The sequence below is a fragment of the Mauremys mutica genome, chromosome 1 (assembly GCF_020497125.1).
Source record: "Mauremys mutica isolate MM-2020 ecotype Southern chromosome 1, ASM2049712v1, whole genome shotgun sequence".
NCBI lineage: Eukaryota > Metazoa > Chordata > Testudines > Geoemydidae > Mauremys > Mauremys mutica.
In genome coordinates this window covers 260,901,156-260,924,115 of record NC_059072.1, presented here as the reverse complement: position 1 = coordinate 260,924,115, position 22,960 = coordinate 260,901,156, and the positions used below count along the sequence as shown (strand labels likewise).

Sequence of the window (22,960 nt, the reverse complement as noted above, 5' to 3'; positions counted from 1 at the left end):
GTCACAGCCCAAAAACTTTATAATCAAATTCAGGGGTAATAATCACTATCACAAGGTCTAAGTCAATTTGCACACTGGAAACAATTATTAACAAAAAAGTAAGTGTCAGGTTTTAAACTATTTGGCAGTTTTACAATAATTGATAATCCTTGTGGTTTTGTAAACTTTTCAAATGTGCTGAGTTACCTGACAAAAGCCAATACACAACAACTTCCTGATAATTGGCTTCATTATACCAAATGGCTGTTCCTAACTATCTGATAACTGACAAAACCAGTTTTTGGAACTGCTGGCTCAACAGCTCTGGAATTTACATGTCAGCTGCCACTAACTGAACTTTCCTCCTGCATGACAGAAACAGATGGCAACTTTCTTGTTTTGAAATAAGATAGCGTCAGAAATTCCTTACACACCTGCTAAGGCTTTGAAAATTCATGAATAGATGCTAATAGGCCAATGGTAAGAATTCCATGTTGGATTGTCAGCCTAGAATGATTGGACATGCGGGAAACTGCCTTGTTTAAAAGAAGAGCTTTATACTTAAGGGATTTAGGTAATGGTGGTAACACACATTCATGGAAGCATTATTAGCTGGTAACTTACCAGCCATATGGGGTATCACTGAAAATTAACTTTGGCCTGCCAGCATTTTTTCTATTTAGTGGCAACATGATCTGAAATAAATCACATGAAATAAATTCAGATCTCTGACTATGGTGTGATAGTGAAGCCTCTTTGAAATTGGGTGTGAACAAATCCTTCACTTCAGATCCTTGTCAAGAACACTTAAGAAGTCATGCTAAAACAAGGCCTAGTAGGTATGTCCACACTTCAATAAGAAGAAAACAAAAAGAAGAAAGAAAGAAAGAAGGGGGTGAGGTAGCTCTAGTGGTTTGAGCATTGGCCTGCTAAACCCAGGGTTGTAAATTCAATCCTTAAAGGGGCCATTTAGGTGTCTGGGGATTGGCCCTGCTTTGAGCAGGGGGGTTGGACTAGATGACCTCCTGAGGTCCCTTCCAACCCTGACATTCTATGAAAGAAAGAAACTGAGTCTCAAAGCCCAGGTAAATGGACTTGGGTTGACTGGGCTTGGACTCTGGGGCTAAAAATCAGTCAGTGTAGACATTTGTGCTTTGGCTGCTGCCCAGGCATATGAAACTCACCCCCCTTTGTTGTTGTTTTTGTTTGTGGGCAAAAGAAGCTGTTTCCTGCTATTTGATTCCTTCTGTGTCCAGAGACATAGAACTTTGTACATTCTTTGTACATAAACAAAACTACACCAAAGAAATACCTGACTCTCACCACTTTCTCCTCCCAACTGTCACCTTCCCAAGGTCCTGAACTTTGACTAGCTGCTCGGCTTATAAGGGGGTAATATATATATATACAGTGGTGAGCTGGAGCTGGTTCCCACTGGTTCCCAAGAACCAGTTGCTAAAATTAGACCTCCGTGGAGAACCGGTTGTTAAAGGGCCAGGGAGTGGGCAAAGAACTCTGGTCCGTGGGCCGGACCATCCTGTTGCTCCCAGGATTCCCAGCTGGGGAGGCTGAGGCTCCCCCGGCCCTTCCCCTGCTTCCCCTCAGCTGCAGCGTGGCCAGCCGCCGGCACCAGCTGGGCAGCTCAGCTGAGCTCTGGAGTCGTCCTGCTGCCACTTTTTGAGAGTCCCAGCAAGGTGTGTGTGTGGGGGGGGTCCTGCTGCAAGCTCCAGGGCTGGCCAGAGGGGAGGGGAGGGGGCAAGTGGGGCAACTGGCCCGGGTCCTGCAGGGGCCCCTGACCCCACGAGGATGTCTCTCCCCCGCCCCCCACAGAACTACAGCATGGCCAGCAGCTGGGCAGCTCAGCTGAGCTCCTGAGTTGTCCTGCTGCTTTGAGCTGCCGGCAAGGTAAGGGGGGAGAGGTGCAAGTTGTAGGGTTGCCAGGGGGCAAGTGGGGCAATTTGCCCCAGGCCCTGCAGGGCCCCTGGCCCCATGAGTATGTCTCCCCCCACCTCGGCCCCTCCCCCTCTCCCCCCCTTAAATCAGAACTTTTTATAGAGAACCGGTTATTAAGATTTTGGCAGCTCATAACTGTATGTATATATAGCCCATTAACCACAATTTTCTGAAACAACTTTGAGTATGGCTTCACTACTGCTCCACCCCCCACAAAATATGGTGTTCTTAGACCCCCCACAAAAGCATATTTTAAAAACTGCAGTAAATTTCACCACATTGACATCAAATGTCAAAGTCAAGATCAGACCTGGAACCACAAGTGCTTGTTAGCATCACTGGACATGGGACACAGATGGAGTAAAAAATTGGGTTTTTATTTAAAGGATCATCAAAGACAATATGATGTGAAAAAAGAATATGTGTGGACTGAACCACCCAATATTAACTTTAATTGCTTTCACTTCTTGAGCCTGAGAAAAACAGAGAGACTCCGGTGGCTTTAATTAATGTTTCCATGTAATCAGCAAATTGACAAGCTTTTCTTTAAAATGTAACATTTCTTGTCATGCAGCTTTTCACAGACATAATAGCTCTAGTTTTGATGCAACTCAAGCTGGCAGTTGACTAGTTATGGGGACATAAGAAGAAGCCCTGCTAAAAACACACAAAAATAACATATTGAGGTAATATAGCCTTAAAAGAAAGGTGGTTTTAATAAGGAATTCTTTTTATACTAGAGGCATTTGTTTAGATTTATATCCTGTAGACTTTGATGACAACTCAATAATGATTGCTCCAGACCCCTATATTATTAAGATTTAATATAGCAAAGTTTCCAGAAATGTGTTTTTTGAAATATTATGGGTCAGGAAACATTCTTCTGAAGCTGAATCTCATCAACAGTTTTTATGAGTTTGAATTCAAAGAATTATATGTAATATTTATTTAAAAAAAAAAAACCAAGAGAGCAAATTAGTTAACTAGTCCTTATATATGACAGATATGTATTTTCATATGTTATACATCTTTTTCTAAATCTTTTGAAGTTCCCATTTTTGGAGTTAAGATTAGAACAGAATCCATTCTGTTTGCAGATGTATTGCATTGTAATTGCCAGACGTTTTCCATTGAAGTACTAGTTATGTTAAAAAGCACTTCAGAGCTAGAAAGCTCTAAATACATCACTCCAAAGAGGTGAACAGATATGGATTCCCAATATAAAGAATTTAGCAATTCGTCAATAATTTAATACATGTAACCTGTATATATTCCAGCATCAATAAATTAACTGTATGGTATTAGGATAGTTTCTTAAATACATTTTAATGTTCATTTGAGAATATTGGTCTAAGAAAGAGCATCCACAATACAATTTTATTAAACAAATATTAATTAACTGCATCCTTCATATAGATAAGCTCATTGGAGGGAGAACTCTGGAGTCAGATATTTTTATTTCTTCAATATTTTTTTAATAATGGATGTATGCATTTGACTGGTCTTTTAAAATTGATTTCCAGCCCCCATTTTTCTCATAATAGTACATGCATTAAGCTCAGTTCCAACCTTTAGAATCAACTAAAGTTGCAAGTGGATATACAACCTTAAAGTTCAGATGAGGGCACAATCTGGACCTTAGATTTTAAGGTAAGTTCCATGCATTTACTTATTTAAGGCCAAATCCTAGACTCCAGTTCAGCAAATATTCTACTGTTTTGCCAGAGAGGGCTGGGCCTTTAAATCTGGAAAGCACATGCAATCGCACGCACACACACACACACACACACACTTTTCTGCAGTATTCTTATTTTGCAGCATGTGTGTGTTCTATAGCAGTGGTTCTCAAAGCTGGTCCACCACTTGTTCAGGGAAAGCTGCTTGCAGACTGGGCTGTTTATCTGCTGTGTCCGCAGGTTTGGCCAATCACGGCTCTCATTGGCTGCGGTTTGCTTCTCCAGGCCAATGCGGCTGCAGGAAGGGCAGGCAGCACATCCCTCGGCCCAAGCCGCTTCCCATAGCCCCCATTAGCCTGGAGCAGTGAACCGCGGCCAGTGGGAGCCGTGATCGGCCGAACCTGTGGATGTGGCAGGTAAACAAACTGGCCCAGCCCGTCAGGGGCTTTCCCTGAGCAAGCGGTGGACCAGCTTTGAGAACCACTGTTCTATAGCCTTGTTTTATAACTTTCATGTATATCCTGTATAGATCATTTAGAATGTTTTAGAGACAGTCCACTATGTCAGTGTGAGCAGCCACAAACCATGACACACATTGTTGAGGACTGCAGAATGACTCAACTTCCTGGAGGTTTTTGTGCCTTGACCATTCTTGATAAGAACGCTGTGGTTTGGCTTGACCAGATTGCATACACCAAATAAATACATTTACTTTTTAGAAACAAAAACAACAACAACAACAACAACAACAAAAGTTTGGTCACAAAAAGGGTATAATGAAGTATGATTTTCTGATATGTTATTTGGCAAATAATTAATTATAATGGATTTTAAAAGATCTAAAGGTACGAAGAATGTGCAAGGCAAACTAACATAGTAACAAGTGTATAGCTCAATCTCCAAGTAAAAACACTTTTCATTTGGGAGCTAGTTTCTCAAATATAATGATATTTACTTAAGGCTAGCAGATTGCTCAGAGCTATTCAGCCACATGAAAGAATATGAGGGACTAAAATTCCCCTGCCTCCAGGGCCGGATTGATCCATAGGCTAATAATGCTATAACCTTAGGCCCTCCTATTTTTAGGCCCTACTGTAGGCTGTCCATTCCATACTGAAGTAACAACTGAGTGACAGTAGCGGGGCCATCGGAAAAGTTTTGTCTCATTAGATATTGCTTTGTACAAACGAATCCATCAAGATTGTGAATTTATGGTGGTTGTAATTTTGTCTTTGTGGGCTAAGTGTTTGTGGCCCCAAGCAATACTGAACTTTGTACACAGTAGGCCTACACTGGACAATAGAAACCATGTTGAAGAAAGGAGGATGACAGAAATTGAAGGAGCCCAAAGAAAGATGGCAAAGACAAGATGTAGTGCTGAAAGGTACTCCTCCTCTCCTAACATTTGTTCCTCCTACTAAGTCTGGTGATGAAGAAGTCCAGGCGAATACCAGCCCAAGTGAACCAGCTGTGCCTGATGAAAAGGAGCAGCCTCCTGTGACTTCTCTAGCTGCAGTGTCACCCCACTCCTCTGAAGACTTTCCCAGTTATAGTAATACAAAAATATCCTTCTCTAATGATCAAGGCGAGTGGGACATGACTTCTCAAGAGCTCATTGCATATTGGACTGAGAAGGGCCCACAGAAATGCCAGAATCTAGATGCTGACTTTTCATTGACAAAGCGAGAGTATACCTATCAGAATAGTTATCTATGTTTGAATATATGCAGTCTAACAAACAGATTGGCAAATGAGAATGGCTCATCTATTTGCCTTCTAAGAAGAAAGTGTACTATTTTTATTGCTGCTTGTTTTCTGATATCAAAAAGTGGGGAATGTTCTGTGAAGGCTTCAATGATTGGAAGAATACTGCATACATTACCAATTATACAATGAGTGACCAGCATACATTGTCAGTTAGCAGTTACTGTGCCCAAAAGAAAATGAGTAGCAGAACTGATACCCAAATGGAAAACCAGTTTCTGGAAGCTCGTGCTTATTGGAAGAACGTTCTCCAATGTGTAGTTGAAACCATAGCTTTTTTTGCTGAGTGTGGTCTGCCATTCCATGGCTCAGATGAGACTGTGGGATTGAAACACAATGGCAATTACCTTGGCGTTCTAGAGCTAATCGCTAAGTTGACCCTTTCTTAGCTCAGCACATCAGTGAACGCACAAATTGTGGAAAAGGCCATACATCATATCTATCAAAGACTATTTGTGATTAATTCATTGCACTGCTAGCAAAGAAGACACTATCAGTCATTGTAGATGAGATCAAAGATATGGGATATTTTTCAGTGTCCATCAACTTAACATTGGATATGTCACATGTAAATCAGCTTGTGTTATGTGCTACCCAGAGGCCAAGCTGAGCATTTCCTGACCTTCCTAAACATCCCCAGCCACTGGGGAGAAACTTGCCTCGTATCTACTTGACTTCCTCACCGAAAATGGGATTGGCATCCGTCTTCGTCATGGCCAAAGCTATGACAATCCAAATAATAATATGATTGTCTGCATCCCTGAATATTTGCCAAAGATAAAAGAGCACAATGCTTTGGTTGATTACATACCATGTGCTGCACACTCACTCAACCTTGTTGGCCTGTCTACTGTGGATAGTTGTGTTGAAGCACTTTCTTTTTCTGGGTTTGTCCAAGAATCGTACAGTTTTTTCTCTGCATCAACCAGTCATTGAATGATTCTTAGTGATTCACTACCAAAGGGATGCCCAGTGCCCAAATCACTATCAGGGGGACGGTGGAGTGTCAATGCTGAAGTTGTGAATGCAGTTGTTCTGGGATACCCCCAACATCCTTGAATCACCAGAGAGCATCAAGGATCATGAATCTCAAAAAATCAGCAACAAGAAAAGATGCGAAGATCCTGAGTGATGTAATGCACACTTTGGAAACTGGTATTTTATGTGAGGTTTGGAATGATATACTTCAGCCATACATCAGGTGCAGTTTAAGCTTGCAAAGTCCTCAAATTGACCTTTCCACTGCTGTAAACCTGATGAGGAGTCTTGGAACTGTTCTTCAACAAATGCGGGATAGTTTTGAAGAGTATGAAATTCAGGGGGCTGCAAGGACTGCTAACCACGAAGATAAGTCAGCCAAACGCCACAAAAGAAAGAAGACATGTGACGATGCAACTGCCCATTCAGTGACAAGGAAGCCTTCAGAGTTAATACTCATCAACAAACTGAAGAGTTCATTAGAACATCGGATCAAGGCTTAGAAAAATATTGACAAAACATTTAGTGTACTGACAAATTTTTCGCCTAACATTTCAAGTTCTGAAGTCAGTGAAGGTATCAAACATCTGTGTCAGAGGTACCCAGATGATCTCCCAATAGCTTTTACTTAAGAATGTGTTCAATTTGTTGAATTCACATCACTCAGATATAGAGAGAAAAGATGATGAAAACAAATCTATTTGGATGTACCAAGTTATCACTGAATCCAATGTGACAGAACGTTTCCCAAATGTTGACAATGCATTACAGCTGCATTTGTCACTAATGATTACTAACTGTAGTGGAGAACATTCCTTCTCTCTTCTAAACAGAGTCAAAAATGTCCTCCGATCCACTCTGACTCAAGAGCATCTCAGTGTTTTGTCCCTCTTGAACATTGAGAATGAAATCGTCAGGTCTTTGAAATACAATGACATCATTCATGACATTGCCACAGATAAAGCTAGGGAAAAAAAATGTTTGTTTGAAGAATTGAGTGTAGTGACAGTAGAATAAATTTGTTAATTTTACATAGGTAATATGTAAATATAATGTAAATAAAAGTTGGACTTCATATTTTTTTCTGCAATATGTAATTCATACTTAGGACTCTCATAACCTTAATCCGGCTCTGCCTGCCTCCTTCCACCATTTTGTGTCAAGTGTGGGATCAAGTGTGAGCATCCAGGTATAATGGGAGACTAAGGGTGGGGTGGGGGAGTACAGAGGTGAGGAAGCTCCATGCAACTGCTATTTCCCTCGGCATTAGGAAGTAACTAGAGAAACACCTGCAGCAGTGAGTCTCAGAGCCCAGGTTTACTGACTCAGGCTCGCGCAACAGCATGAAAACTAGCCAGGTAGACATTTCTGCTCAGGCTGGAGCTTGGTCTCTGAAACCCACCCCCTTTCCAGGTTTCAGAGCTCAAAATGTCTACACAGCTATGAGGGCTTGAACCTTTCACACTGCAAATCCAGATTTTAGAAAGTGTCTATTCCTGTCAATGCTCTGCTATGAGGCAATAGGAGTTTAGCACCAAGGAAGACAGCCCCAGGCCTTCTGGAACATTTTTTGCTCATCTTGGGGATGGGGGCATAGAGTTGAATCACATGGCTACTTTTTCAAAAATCATTGGCCCTCTCACTCTCTTATTCTCTCTTGCCTCCCTTACAACACACAAAGCCAGCATGAGCTAGGCGAGTTCTTCCTGCTTCCACTCATTCACAAATAAATAAGTTTCTTCAAGCATACATATCTGTATTGACATGAATAAGATGTCCTTCCTTAGGCATTCATGCAAATAACAATAAACAACAGCTGTACAAACGTTTGTGGAAAAGCTAACCAAAAGGTTGCATTGCATTGCACTGCGATTCAAAATTCTCAAACACATCCAGGAATACTTGTTTCCACAAATTTCCCAGCTCTAATAATTACCCCCAAAGGAGTGGCAATTCCTCCTGAATATTAGCAGCAATAGCTGGACTGTAATGTGTGCTAGAATTTCTCAGCATATTTGACATATTTCTTACCAAGAAAACAAAACCAAGAACTATTCATGGTTATTAGTGTTTGTCACACTTTAAAAATAAATTTTATTAAGATCTTATTTTAAACTGTTCATATTTACCTATGCTACTTCCATTTTTATTTGGTCTTTATTTTTTAAACATGTGGTTTATTAACATGAAGCATATTTCTTCTATGTGCCTTCTGCTCCTTATTTGTCTCCCCTCACTCACCCCATAATTTCACACAAACTAAGTAGCTCAGACATCACGTTGTCTTGGACAAGATTGCCACATGATAAATAAAAGCTTGTACACTCACAAATTGTATCAAAGTTTTCAAAGCAAGCTCAAGAAACTTAATTCAGTTCTCAGAAGCACTTGGGTTACTTTATAGAATGAGTTTTACAGAGAGCTGTTGGAGCGGGGAAAAAACCTGCCTAGTGAGAAGATGCCTTTAAAAAAAATAGCTCTCTTGTGAGTGCAGGGAGGGTTTTATTAAAAGAGTTGGCTGTTAATAATTTAAACTGTGCTACTAGCAATGTTGGGTCTATAAAAGCATTCTCCATCTGTCCTCTCCTTCTCAAGCTTAAAATCCCAATATTATCCCTGATCTACATACTGGTATTGATTTATTCAAGCTAAACACAGTGAATTTCCTTTGTCTTTGCTTTCCCTAATGCAGCTCATCACCCTGATTCTCATTATTTTCTACAGTACACAAAAATATTTTATTTGAAAAGCCTGCAAACTGCCATTTCTATGCATAAATATCACCTGATGCCTGAATCAGATCAGGGAATTTGAGAGGACTTTAGTGGTGTAATTTTATTTGTCTTCCAGGTGAAGTTGGAAAATACTATGGAGTTTGCAAGTTAAGAGGTGTGGGAGAAATGAGACAACCTTTTTGCCATAATTCGAATATCTGGTAAACAACTCTCCTGAACCTTCACCGTTCTACTAAATGCTTTATCATTTCAGACAAAGAATACATTTGGTATCATTTTCAAATTCAGCTTTTCAAAAGCCCTTAAGAATTCTGCTCTGTGGATGCTTGTGATAGTATATCGGGAATCACTGGCAGAGGGGACAGGAGAAAGAGAAGGCCAAAGCCCAGCCTTCCTCTCCTCATTAGCCAATAGAGCTGGATGAGCACAGATGGAAGCACAGATTGCACCTGTTGCAAGTTTGGTGAAGCTGTATCTGTAGCACAGACTGTGTAGGAGCCTCTCTCTAGGAAGAATTCCAGCCAAATTAGTCAGAATTCTCTGAGGGAGCTCAGGCTGTAATATAGCTTCTCTATTCACATACCAGAGAGCACTGCAATTTAGACACAATCTGACATTACATATTATTAATTACTTAATTAATGTTTGTAAATGCATTGAAGATGTCGTGCATTATCTAATGCTAAGCACAATTTTTTTTTATAGTTGATGCTAAAGCCAGTGCTATTGTGAAGCAGATCTTAACAGCTGCCGCTACACTTCACCAAAATTAGAGCAGTCTACTTTGAACTTCATATACTTTCGATCTTATGCAGAGGTACTTTTTATTTCTAGAAATTCTGATGCAAATTGATCATTCTATTTGGGAATAAATGCAGTTTATGCAAAATGTGAGATTATTTTTGAAAATTACTCATTTTTTTAATTTGTCATCATTCCTAAATGACTTGATCTAGAAACTTCAGATTTATATTAATCTGTTATTTTCAATGAGGATTATTCCATTTGACACTCTCTCTCTCCATGTAAAGAGCTGGATCAGAAATAGATAGTTTATATACTGGTAAAGTAGGTTGGTGGGAAAATCACATTTTTGTATCTTAGACAAATATTTACAAAACCAAAATAATTTACTCTAGAGCCCTCAATCCCACTGCCAAACTATGTAAATGAAGTGGATTTAATGGATTTCAGATATCCATAGCCACAGACTGAACACTCCCGAAGCTTACGAGACATTTTAGTTAAAGAGATTTTAACTATGTGACAAAGTGAGTGATTGATGGGGAAAAGTTAAGGTTATTAGGGTGACCTTAGTGGTGCATTCTGATATTTTCCAATATTTGGCTTTGTTTTTTAATGTAAGCTTAATTTTAATTATGAATAGCTAGGCTTTCTAACACAGATTTTCTCCAGTAAATTACAAAATTCTCTTATGGATTTTTAATGCTTAATAAATAAATATTTACAGCTTTAGCAGCTTAAAGTATTTTTAACTAGGAAATGTTAAATATCAACAAGAAATATATACTGACAGCAAATCTAGCAATGCTGAGTTCTGCATCATGTTGTCTTTTTTTCCTTATGAGACAGCACTTCAAAGCGAAGTTCACATTTTGACAGTGGAGTTACATTTACAAATATTAACTTGCATAAACTGTTTAGAAATCTGATTCTGTATTTTACAAAATCTGAATGGTGAATGTCCACCATTTTCTGATGTCCATATACTTTCATAAAGTCATTTGCACAACAGTACGAAATAATTGTTTCTTTTTATAGCAGACTTTGTTGCTGAGGTCATTGACGTGACTATGTCCTTGTGTATACTTTCCCATGGATGGGAACTAGCTGAAGTGCCTCAGAATTAGAGAACCCCATTTTACTAAATGTTCCTTCTTCCTACCAAAAAATTAGGCTGTAAAAGACTCAATTTCTGCATCACCATCCTGCATTGCTTTTGGTTGTTTAATACATTAAGAGATCAATTTGCAATCTATTTAAATCTGTCCCTCTGCACACAGCTGTGCATCATCACACCTAATCTTGTTTATATTACCTCTGTCAACACTGTAGCTCTTATAAAGTTTAAATCCTTTTGATGCTTTTGTGCTCCCTACACTGTGCAATTACTTATACAAGCCTAAGCAATATTAGATTTTAAATTTGTGCAATTCAGATTAGCAAAAATAGTATTATTTTTCCCTGCTCCACAGATGTGATCTTAATACAACAATTTACAAATGTTTATTTGTTCTTGGCTATAGAGAAAAAAATAACTTAAACAAGTTGCCCAGTTAATAAGATCATCAGAATAAACAATACACAATCATGCTGCTTCCTAAAGTATTAAAATAATAGACCAGCAAACAACCGTTTTTTCCTCTGCATTTCAATTTCCTACACTAATTTTTACAGCATTTTATGATAATACTATTATAAAAGTCAATTTCAGACTGATTGTTTTGATAGAAGCCCTACTGTGTCATGAGGAATTATATTTTTCTCCAAGATACAGAGTCAGACTTTAGAAGAGGGTGTCATGATTAGTAGCCTAATGAAGGGAGCTACATATGGGCTCTTTTTCTTTTACTGAGATTCAGTTACAGTTTAGATCCCAGGTGACAAATCCCCAGGATTAGTCATGAATGAGAATGTCTTGCACTGAAACTATTCAGTAAACAAGATCATCTGTAACAAGATTATCCTGCGATGAGATAAACCACTGAGGAATTCAAGTTATGATAATATGGTCCAGCAGTGCTATTACATGTGAGAAGAGCTAGTGGTAACATTATTACATTGTCTATTTGGGCATGTATATTGCAACATGCATGCATACAGGTGATGAAAATATTGGATTAGGTCCCCTGAAGAACAGAGGTACTGTGCGATCTAAATTATTTATAGGTGCAAAGCACTTTGAGGTGCACAGACGGAAGGTGCTTCAGATGCAAAGTATTATCATTATTTCATATGCAGAAGACTATTACTCAATCTGACTGCATACATATTGGATCAGTCTAGCGATTTGGTAATCAAACTGTTTTTGAACTGGAAAGATTTGCAGTGCATCTGTTAACATAATACAAACTCCTGAGTTTGTTAGTTGTACACAAACATGCATTATTCAGAGCTCTTTAATAAAATTGCTAGGCAACACAAGTGTTTATGTCAAGTGTAAACTTTATAAAATATGGATAACAAGGTAGGGACAAGTACTGCTCTCCTTACTTACTTCTCTGTAGCAATAATACTCTGCACTTTGATTTCATTAGGGTTACTTGCATGCAGAAGGTGAACAGGATTTGGCCTGTAAATGGTGCTAGGGTTGAAACTAGATTGGGAGCCTTGAGACAATAGGTGATTGAGTTTTATTTCCTTGGCAACTCTAGTCAACATACCACGCCCTCTCCCCTCCAAAAAAAATCCCCCAAAACTCTACACATTTTGACAACGTTGGCGGTTAATATCCAGGATAGGGATAGGGTCAAAACAGTCTGAGTTTTGTAGGGCATAAAGGTGGACTGGCATATGCATCATGTATTAGCATAGTATTAATGGAGGCTTGCATGGTGGTATTATTCCACTTTACCCTAATAACTAGTGCTTTAAATATTTTCAACAAATATTTCATTTATTTTAAAAAAATACAGATTAAGCAAAAAATACAGCATAAAGAAATGGAAACTGAATACGCAATCCATGCAAATGAAGTACCCCACATTTTGAATTTTCTGTTTGCACGTATATAAAATTGTATTCAATTAAATTATGGTGTTTGCATCATGTGAAGGTATGTGGGCTGTTTCTTTAAAACTGTGGCAGGAAGGTGGTTGGGAAAGCTCTAAGAGAAGCTGTAAAATGAAGTACATATAGACACACACAGAGATTAGCTTTAGGGATAGCACCACTTCTCTTATTTAAATCAAGTTCCATGTTCAGTATTAGAAGAAAGTGACTCTGAAATTCTTTGCCACTGTCACATGAGAGGTTTCAATGGTAGCCGTGTTAGTCTGAATCAGCAAAAAAATAATTGTTAGTCTCTAAGGTGCCACAAGGACTCCTTGCTTTTGGTTTTTTTTTTTTTGTCACATGACAATGTGTCTTCAATTGCCTCATTCCTAAGCCAGCATAAATAAGTGGCAAGAAAAAAAATAGTTCAAACTTCAGCTCTTTATCAGACTTTCAATTTAATGAGTCCATTAAGTAGACTGACCAGACGGAATGCTTTACCAGATTCCAAACCTCAGATGAAGCTTAATGCAAAGAGGAGCCAACAATAAATCAGATTATTAATGTATGCAGTAGGGAGTAAAGCTGAAATAGTACTTATAAATGAGGAAGGCAATAAAAGTAACTATAACATTTGATCTTAAAAATATTGATGAGTATTAATTTTTTTAAAAAGTAACACATAAATAGGCATGCTTTTGTCACAAGCAGAGGCTCAGAGAAAGCATGGAAGCTATTATCAGAGCATTATAACCTTTGGATCAGTAAAGAAAACCATGAGAGGTTGTTCAGTAGTTAGGATTTTAAACAAGGCGCTCCATTAGAATAAGGAAGACAAAATGCCCAAAGCTGTCCTGTCTGCTTTACTGCAGAGCTTCCAACAGAATCTCCCTTGGCCCTCCTCTCCCTTTTGGCTTGGCTTCTTGCACATTTTTCCTTTTTAAAGGAACAGTACACAGGCTCACATAATTTGTCATCATTCCTAAATGACTTGATCTAGAAACTTCAGATTTATATTAATCTGTTATTTTCAATGAGGATTATTCCATTTGACACTCTCTCTCCATGTAAAGAGCTGGATCAGAAATAGATAGTTTATATACTGGTAAAGTAGGTTGGTGGGAAAATCACATTTTTGTATCTTAGACAAATATTTACAAAACCAAAATAATTTACTCTAGAGCCCTCAATCCCACTGCCAAACTATGTAAATGAAGTGGATTTAATGGATTTCAGATATCCATAGCCACAGACTGAACACTCCCGAAGCTTACGAGACATTTTAGTTAAAGAGATTTTAACTATGTGACAAAGTGAGTGATTGATGGGGAAAAGTTAAGGTTATTAGGGTGACCTTAGTGGTGCATTCTGATATTTTCCAATATTTGGCTTTGTTTTTTAATGTAAGCTTAATTTTAATTATGAATAGCTAGGCTTTCTAACACAGATTTTCTCCAGTAAATTACAAAATTCTCTTATGGATTTTTAATGCTTAATAAATAAATATTTACAGCTTTAGCAGCTTAAAGTATTTTTAACTAGGAAATGTTAAATATCAACAAGAAATATATACTGACAGCAAATCTAGCAATGCTGAGTTCTGCATCATGTTGTCTTTTTTTCCTTATGAGACAGCACTTCAAAGCGAAGTTCACATTTTGACAGTGGAGTTACATTTACAAATATTAACTTGCATAAACTGTTTAGAAATCTGATTCTGTATTTTACAAAATCTGAATGGTGAATGTCCACCATTTTCTGATGTCCATATACTTTCATAAAGTCATTTGCACAACAGTACGAAATAATTGTTTCTTTTTATAGCAGACTTTGTTGCTGAGGTCATTGACGTGACTATGTCCTTGTGTATACTTTCCCATGGATGGGAACTAGCTGAAGTGCCTCAGAATTAGAGAACCCCATTTTACTAAATGTTCCTTCTTCCTACCAAAAAATTAGGCTGTAAAAGACTCAATTTCTGCATCACCATCCTGCATTGCTTTTGGTTGTTTAATACATTAAGAGATCAATTTGCAATCTATTTAAATCTGTCCCTCTGCACACAGCTGTGCATCATCACACCTAATCTTGTTTATATTACCTCTGTCAACACTGTAGCTCTTATAAAGTTTAAATCCTTTTGATGCTTTTGTGCTCCCTACACTGTGCAATTACTTATACAAGCCTAAGCAATATTAGATTTTAAATTTGTGCAATTCAGATTAGCAAAAATAGTATTATTTTTCCCTGCTCCACAGATGTGATCTTAATACAACAATTTACAAATGTTTATTTGTTCTTGGCTATAGAGAAAAAAATAACTTAAACAAGTTGCCCAGTTAATAAGATCATCAGAATAAACAATACACAATCATGCTGCTTCCTAAAGTATTAAAATAATAGACCAGCAAACAACCGTTTTTCCTCTGCATTTCAATTTCCTACACTAATTTTTACAGCATTTTATGATAATACTATTATAAAAGTCAATTTCAGACTGATTGTTTTGATAGAAGCCCTACTGTGTCATGAGGAATTATATTTTTCTCCAAGATACAGAGTCAGACTTTAGAAGAGGGTGTCATGATTAGTAGCCTAATGAAGGGAGCTACATATGGGCTCTTTTTCTTTTACTGAGATTCAGTTACAGTTTAGATCCCAGGTGACAAATCCCCAGGATTAGTCATGAATGAGAATGTCTTGCACTGAAACTATTCAGTAAACAAGATCATCTGTAACAAGATTATCCTGCGATGAGATAAACCACTGAGGAATTCAAGTTATGATAATATGGTCCAGCAGTGCTATTACATGTGAGAAGAGCTAGTGGTAACATTATTACATTGTCTATTTGGGCATGTATATTGCAACATGCATGCATACAGGTGATGAAAATATTGGATTAGGTCCCCTGAAGAACAGAGGTACTGTGCGATCTAAATTATTTATAGGTGCAAAGCACTTTGAGGTGCACAGACGGAAGGTGCTTCAGATGCAAAGTATTATCATTATTTCATATGCAGAAGACTATTACTCAATCTGACTGCATACATATTGGATCAGTCTAGCGATTTGGTAATCAAACTGTTTTTGAACTGGAAAGATTTGCAGTGCATCTGTTAACATAATACAAACTCCTGAGTTTGTTAGTTGTACACAAACATGCATTATTCAGAGCTCTTTAATAAAATTGCTAGGCAACACAAGTGTTTATGTCAAGTGTAAACTTTATAAAATATGGATAACAAGGTAGGGACAAGTACTGCTCTCCTTACTTACTTCTCTGTAGCAATAATACTCTGCACTTTGATTTCATTAGGGTTACTTGCATGCAGAAGGTGAACAGGATTTGGCCTGTAAATGGTGCTAGGGTTGAAACTAGATTGGGAGCCTTGAGACAATAGGTGATTGAGTTTTATTTCCTTGGCAACTCTAGTCAACATACCACGCCCTCTCCCCTCCAAAAAAAATCCCCCAAAACTCTACACATTTTGACAACGTTGGCGGTTAATATCCAGGATAGGGATAGGGTCAAAACAGTCTGAGTTTTGTAGGGCATAAAGGTGGACTGGCATATGCATCATGTATTAGCATAGTATTAATGGAGGCTTGCATGGTGGTATTATTCCACTTTACCCTAATAACTAGTGCTTTAAATATTTTCAACAAATATTTCATTTATTTTAAAAAAATACAGATTAAGCAAAAAATACAGCATAAAGAAATGGAAACTGAATACGCAATCCATGCAAATGAAGTACCCCACATTTTGAATTTTCTGTTTGCACGTATATAAAATTGTATTCAATTAAATTATGGTGTTTGCATCATGTGAAGGTATGTGGGCTGTTTCTTTAAAACTGTGGCAGGAAGGTGGTTGGGAAAGCTCTAAGAGAAGCTGTAAAATGAAGTACATATAGACACACACAGAGATTAGCTTTAGGGATAGCACCACTTCTCTTATTTAAATCAAGTTCCATGTTCAGTATTAGAAGAAAGTGACTCTGAAATTCTTTGCCACTGTCACATGAGAGGTTTCAATGGTAGCCGTGTTAGTCTGAATCAGCAAAAAAATAATTGTTAGTCTCTAAGGTGCCACAAGGACTCCTTGCTTTTGGTTTTTTTTTTTTTGTCACATGACAATGTGTCTTCAATTGCCTCATTCCTAAGCCAGCATAAATAAGTGGCAAGAAAAAAAATAGTTCAAACTTCAGCTCTTTATCAGACTTTCAATTTAATGAGTCCATTAAGTAGACTGACCAGACGGAATGCTTTACCAGATTCCAAACCTCAGATGAAGCTTAATGCAAAGAGGAGCCAACAATAAATCAGATTATTAATGTATGCAGTAGGGAGTAAAGCTGAAATAGTACTTATAAATGAGGAAGGCAATAAAAGTAACTATAACATTTGATCTTAAAAATATTGATGAGTATTAATTTTTTTAAAAAGTAACACATAAATAGGCATGCTTTTGTCACAAGCAGAGGCTCAGAGAAAGCATGGAAGCTATTATCAGAGCATTATAACCTTTGGATCAGTAAAGAAAACCATGAGAGGTTGTTCAGTAGTTAGGATTTTAAACAAGGCGCTCCATTAGAATAAGGAAGACAAAATGCCCAAAGCTGTCCTGTCTGCTTTACTGCAGAGCTTCCAACAGAATCTCCCTTGGCCCTCCTCTCCCTTTTGGCTTGGCTTCTTGCACATTTTTCCTTTTTAAAGGAACAGTACACAGGCTCACATCTTCCCCTGCACCCTTTACAACAGGGTTCCTTAGAGATGGATCTCCACTGGCTTCTCTCCTGAACATCTAACACCTACAGTTTATGATAAGAAGACAGATTCTGAATACTAATAGAAAGCAGAGATGCAGCCCCCTAGGACATCTGAAGAAAATTGGCTGGTGAGTTAGGAAGGATAAACAGCTTTATTTGTGACTGTTTATTTCATGTTTCTTTTGTCTATTTTGTTTACTTGACAAAATACATGAAATTCATCATGAAAGTTTAAGAAAATGTAAGCTACTACCATCTTGTCCTCACACACATGCACCCTCACTCTCTGTTAAGGGACTTTAGCTTTGAATAGATAAGTTATGGCTCCTACATTCTCCTCCTGATGTACACAAAACCCCCAAAAATACAGATGGTAGGAAAAATTGGAAAAAACAAAACAGCCACTTGAAATTGTTTTGCAAGTTTCACTTCAGACTTGTACATGTTCTTCCCTTCCAGGGGAGCGGTATATACCCTCACAGGTTGGGCATGGCCAGCAAAACTGTCAATCAACAGGATCCCCAAAGGAAAGGAAAGCATCACACTTCCTGGGCCATATCTGCTTTTTGCACACTCTACCACAGGGGTGGGCAAACTTTTTGGCCTGAGGGCCACATCAGGTTTCAGAAATTGTGTGGAGGGCCGTCAGGGGAGGTTGTGCCTCACCAAACAGACAGGCATGGCCTGGTCCCCGCCCCCTATCCCCTCCCCCTGCTTCTCACTCCCTGATGCCCCTCCCAGGACTCCTGCCCCATCCAACCCCCCCGTTCCCTCATGGCCCCCCGGGACCTCTGTTCCACCTACACACCCCTGCTCCCTGTCCCCTGATTGTCCCCAGGGCCACCTCTGCCTGCCCCCGCCACCCCATCCAACCCCTCCTCTCATTCATGCCTGCCCCTGCCCAGTACCCCTGCCCCATCCAACCTTCTCCCTTACCGCCCCTGGCACCCCTGCCCCTGACTGCCCCGACTGCCCCCCACTGCCCCATCCACCCCCCCGTCCTTCCTGGCTTCCCCCCCAAGACCCCTGCACACATTCAACCCTCCTGTTCCCCGCCCTCTGACTGCCCTGCCCCCTATCCACACCTCCACCCCCTGACCACCACCCAAAATTCCCCTGCCCTCCCCTTCTCCCCACCCCCTTATCGCGCAGCACAGAGCACCGGGTCAGGCCATGGATCTGCAGCTGTACTGCCGGTCGCACAGAGCATTGCGCTGGTGGCGTGTCACGCTGAGACTGCGGGGGAGGGGGAGCAACAGGGGAGGGCTCCGGGGGCTAGCCTCTCAGGCCAGGAGCTCAGGGGCTGGGCAGGAGGGTCCCGGGGCTGGATATGGCCCATGGGCCATAGTTTGCCCACCTCTGCTCTACCATGTCAACAAGAGTCTCTTAGGAGCTTTTCTGCCAATAGCAAAACCTACAAACACACACACACACACACACCACTCCCGACTCTAAAGAGATCATGAACTATGGCGAGAGTGTAATGTGATTCTCTAGTTGTCACATGAATTCCTGAGGAAAATACTGACTCCCCTTAGGGAAGCATGTGTAAAAAATAGCTGGTTCCATCCTTACTCTCAACCATCAGTTAATTTCAGTTTACATGTTTGCCAAATTATTATGTATAAAGGTTAAAATAAGTTCTGTAAATCAAAAGGCCTTTTTGTTTTGGTAAAAGAACAAGGAGACCTCCATTTTGGGTCAGGTTCTTGTTCCTCAGTACCTAGCAAAGACAGGAAAATGGAAAGAGCAGGAATCTGACCTTGTCCAGCAACAGCTCCCTATAAAGACCAATGAGGGGAGGGGCCAGGGATACTGGCTCTTGAGCTTTTGAGCTGTCAGAGGTTCAGGTGTCTAGCTCTCTCTCGTAGTGCGGTACAATCTTGGCACTGGCTACTGGCCTGCAATAGTTACTTACTAATTAAGTTGGGGTTGTTTGTTTGTTGTTTTGGGAAAGCAAACTTGCATACACGGACATGGTCCGATTAGTTAGATCAATCGTGCACTCAGGACGACGCAAAGTGGGTTAGGGTGAGCATTAAGATAAGGATATGTACCTGTCTATTTAATCTGTCGTCCATGGTCAGTGTTCATTGCTGGCTTCTGTTATCTGGATCCTGCAGTCCCTTCAACGTCTGTAAAGGTAGAAGAACATCTTGAATTATAAGTGCCTGTGTGTTATTCCGAATCTCCAGAATCATTAATCCATTCCCCTTTTCCTTCCTTCCTCTCCCCTTAGCAAATAAAGTGTTGTTGGTTGTTTTACATTTGTTCGTCTGTTATTCATCTGGGGTCAGCTCTGATAGATAGGCTTAAAAGGGGGACTCAGCGGGAGGTAAACTGTAAGGCTCCCCGAGGTCTTCTGATCAGATCAGCCTAGAGAGATAAAAATCCTTACACAGCCTCCCTAGCTGCATGCTACCACCTTTTGGAATATCTGTTGACAGGCTCCAGAGTCTAATGGGAGTGAGGGAACTTACCGAGTCATTAATTTTCCTTCTCCCTTCTGCATTCCCTACCTCAGTTCTACTCACATTTGCTTCTCTCAAGTCATCACAGTAAGAGAAGATTTCTTCATAACAAAGGAAAGGAGCTTCAGAACTTGTTTTGGGTACAATCTGTAGGTTTGGTTGCTCATGATTAAATTACTAGATTGGGATGCTATTTTGGTTAGGGATTCCATTAAGGGTGGAAGTATTTCTAGGCTGTGACCAGTGACTGTAATGATACAATGCTGTCTTCTTCACCGAAACCAAAACCATTTGGTAGCAAAAATGCAGGAGGCGTGAGTTCAGGAGCAAGTCCAGGATCTTTGCACTTTCATGCAAAGGAAGGAGGTGTGAAGGGGAAGGAGTGCATAACCACAGACTCAGTGGGCAGGTAGAGGATTGCATTGCTCTTGAGAACTAGTGTGGCCATTAAATTGGACCTATGGGAGTGACATACAGAAGCTACATACAGCACAACACTGGCATGGGTAGGCAGTATATGCTTCGGTTGTCAGGGTGGGTCAATGGAAGAAGAAAAAAATAACAGTCTAGAACAGGGGTCGGCAACCTATGGCACGCGTGCCAAAGACAGCACGCAAGCCAATTTTTAATGGCACGCTGGGGCCTGCTGGGACTCCAGTGTGCCATTAAAAATCCTGCCGGCACGGCAAGCCGCAGGGTCCATGCTCCCGGGCCAGAGCGTCTGGCTGAGCGCAGCAAGCCATCGGCCCTCCCCTGCCTTCCTCCAGTTCCCCTGGAGCCCTGCCGCCGCACGCGCAGCGTTCTGGGGGCTGGAGCTGCGCGCTCCCACGGGGCAGCGTTTGGCTCCGTGGGGAGGGAAAGATGCTCCCCGCTCACCTGGAGCCCTGCAGCCGCGCGCACAGCGTTCTGAGGGGCAGGGCTGCATGCGCGGCGGCAGGGCTCCGGATGAGCGGGGAGCCTCATGGTAAGAGGTCCGAGGCTGGGGGAGGGGAGTGTTGGATAAGGGGTGGGGGCAGTCAGGGGACAGGGAGCAGGGTGGGTGAGATCCCAGGGGTGTGGGGGTCTCTGGAGGGGGCAGTCAGGGGGGGTTGGATGGGGCATGGGAGTCCCGGGGCCTGTTTGGAGGTGGATAGGGGACAGGGAGACAGAGGACAGGGAGCAAGGAGGGATCTGGGGGGGCAGTTAGGGTGGGGGGTCTCTGGAGGCGGTGATCAGGGGACAAGGAGCTGGGGAGGTTGCATGAGTCGGAAGTTCGGGGGGGCTGTCAGGAGGTAGGGGTGTGGAGAGGGGTTGGAGCAGGCAGGGAGCGGGTGGGGGGTTGTATGGGTCGGGGCTTCTGGGGGTTCTGTCAGGTGGTGGGGAGCGGTTGGATAGGCATGGGAGTCCAGGGGGCTCTGTCTGGATGCGGGGGTGTGGATAAGGGTTGGGGCAATCAGGGGACAAGTAGGGGGTAGGGTCCTAGGGGGGCAGTCGGGGACAAGGAGCAGGGAGGCTTAGATAGGAGGTGGGGTCCTGCGGGGCAGTTAGGGGCAGGGGTCCCAGGAGGGGGTAGTTGGGACAAGGAGCAGGGGAGTTGGGGGTTTGAGGGGGGCAGTCACCCAGCCCTGACCCCCCCATACACACACACCCCTCTGCCCTGAGCCCTGCATCCCCAGACACACCCCAGGCCCCTGCCCTGAGCCCTGTACCACCCAGTCCTCTGTTTACTCCTTCACCCCCTCCATGACCCCAGCCCTGACTCTGGTACCCCCACACATACCCAGTCCCTCTACCCTGACATCTGCACCCCCCTCACATGCCTGTAGCCCTCTGCCCTGACTCTTGCACCCCCCACATCCCATGCACCCCGCACATCCCCGTCCCCACCCACACCCTGAGCACAAAAAGGGAGCTCCTGTATCCCCCCTCACATTCCCACCTGTACCCCTCACACCAAATGGGAGCTGCCCAGGTAAGTGCCCAGGTAAGTGCCCCCCCCGGGCTCCCTCCCTCATTCTAGCTCCTAGCCAGACCCTTCACTCCCAGCCCTGTGCTAAGTGCACTCCCACCCTCAGCTCAGTGAAGAGAGAGGAAGAGAATGGGACAGAACCAGGGAGAAGGTAGGTACCCACTGTATGTGGGCAGGGCCAGGACCCCAGACCGGCAGCGGAGTGAGCGGGTCCGGCAGCCGGGATCCCAGCTGGCAGGAGCCGGTGGATGGAACCCCTGAGCAGCTGTGGGCTGAACCGCTCAGCCCACTGCTGGTCTGTGGTCCCGGCTGCCAGCCCCGCACAGCCTGCTGCCGGTCTGGGGTTCTGGCTGCCAGATCCTTCCCACCTGGGGTCCCAGCTGCAGGCCCCGCTCAGCCCACTGCCGGCCTAGGTGAACAGAACCCCAGACCAGCAGTGGGCTGAGCGGACCGGCGGCGTAAGATCAACATTTTAATTTAATTTTAAATGAAGCTTCTTAAACATTTTGAAAACCTTGTTTAATTTTACAATACAACAGTAGTTTAGTTATATAATATATAGACTTGTAGTGAGAGACCTTCTAAAAAACATTAAAATGTATGACCGGCACGCGAAACCTTAAATTAGAGTGAATAAATGAAGACTTGGCACACCACTTCTGAAAGGTTGCCGACCCCTGGTATAGAATGAAAGCATAAGTTTAAATCCCATTGGGACAGACCTAACACACACAATGACTCACTGACTTGGGTGAAAGTTTCTGATATTTAAAGTGGAAAAACAAACATTGCAGTCTTAAATATGGTTTTTGGTAGCACTGTTTTGAAAATTTTCTGATTCCTACTACTTACCAGGCTAGCTTTTATGGCATTTCAGCAGTTTCACCATTGGCAGTACACCTTTAGGTTAAGGAAACTACTACAGAAGTACCTGAAGACAAAATCT

At 41.6% G+C, this 22,960-nt stretch overlaps 1 long non-coding RNA gene across 2 annotated transcripts in view; it reads left to right on the top strand.

The window, feature by feature from the left end:
• Positions 1-330: 330 nt before the first annotated feature.
• The window catches only part of LOC123353624, a 40,959-nt gene continuing 18,329 nt past the window's right edge, over positions 331-22,960 (top strand). For both annotated transcript variants that reach the window (XR_006574540.1, XR_006574542.1), the window contains exons 1-4: positions 331-459; positions 9,201-9,285; positions 9,791-9,902; positions 17,588-17,723. This is a non-coding gene — a long non-coding RNA (uncharacterized LOC123353624). The remainder of the gene's footprint in view (positions 460-9,200; positions 9,286-9,790; positions 9,903-17,587; positions 17,724-22,960) is intronic.